Source organism: Octopus bimaculoides, chromosome 1 (genome assembly GCF_001194135.2).
Source record: "Octopus bimaculoides isolate UCB-OBI-ISO-001 chromosome 1, ASM119413v2, whole genome shotgun sequence".
In the NCBI taxonomy this organism is placed as follows: Eukaryota; Metazoa; Mollusca; class Cephalopoda; order Octopoda; family Octopodidae; genus Octopus; species Octopus bimaculoides.
The window spans coordinates 144,749,084-144,750,274 of record NC_068981.1 but is presented as its reverse complement, the minus strand read 5'-3'; the positions used below and the strand labels follow the sequence as shown (position 1 = coordinate 144,750,274).

Below are 1,191 nucleotides of genomic sequence, written 5' to 3'. Positions count from 1 at the left end.
TATATATATATATATATATATATATTTGTGTGTGTGTGTGTGTGTGTGTATGCATATATATAAGTTCTAAAACATAAAGCGGTTGAAAGTTGAATGCACACGGTCAATGCATTGCAAAATCAAAATTATTAAAAATATGTGCTGGTAGCTCATAAAACCGAATACTTAAGTCCTGAGATCAAATTCATACACATCCTACGGTCGTTTCGGCAAAGGTATTTAAGAATGGGTGAATTATTTGCACCCATCTTGAATATATACGTTTCCTTCAGCGGGGATTATTTCAAAAGTATAAAAAAAATTATTCTAGAGATTTTGAAAGACTTCATACTTGGATCAGGTATCCTATGTTGCGGTAAAATATTTTCAGATGACTTAAATAAATTCTAAAATGAGGGTTAAATATACAACAAATCTTACAGGAAAATGATGCATTTATGGCTATTCTAAAACATATTGGGGATGAAAGGTCGAAATATAGGTTTCAATTATCAGCATGTGTTGGCTATACTTAAATGAGAAAAAAATTTTGAAGTTGAAAAATGCCTGTTTACAAAATATTAAAGCACCCGAAAACGTATTTAATGATATTTTGCTACTCCTACGAAGTATACTAATGGATTCTTCAGTGAATAATCTACATATTCTAGTGTGTGTTATATGGAGTAGTTTGAGTAATTATTGACGAAACGGCCGTAGGATATGTATGAAATTGATCTTTGGACTTAAGCATTCTCTTTTTTGAGCTATGCATGCAGCTTTCTAATAGTTTCGATTTTGCAGTGCATTGACCGTGTACATTTAACCCTTAACCCCTTTATGTTTTAGAATGGATTTACAATTTCAGGCGATCTCAAACGGATATATATTTCATATTTATATATTTTCTGTATTTATATATTATATATTTTGTATGATGAATTGTGTCTTTCGAAAGATACATCGAGGAAAATAATCTGTTATTTGGTTGTCAATATCTCCAAAGTTGCCTTTTCATTGGAACCTATATTACTCTATATTCACTTAGCTCTATTGACTCAGCGCTAACTTATTGTTCTGTATAGGAAATTCATTTCCTTCTATTCTGCTTCCTTTTTTATGTGTGTGTGTGTGTGTCTATATGCATGCATACATACATACATACATACATACATGCATATATATATATATATATATATATATATATATATA

The 1,191-nt window shown here is 30.1% G+C and overlaps 1 protein-coding gene across 1 annotated transcript in view; it reads right to left on the bottom strand.

Annotated features, from left to right (window-relative positions):
* The window catches only part of LOC106868068 (secretin receptor), a 725,176-nt gene that overhangs the window by 656,461 nt on the left and 67,524 nt on the right, over window positions 1–1,191 (bottom strand). The window lies entirely within an intron of this gene.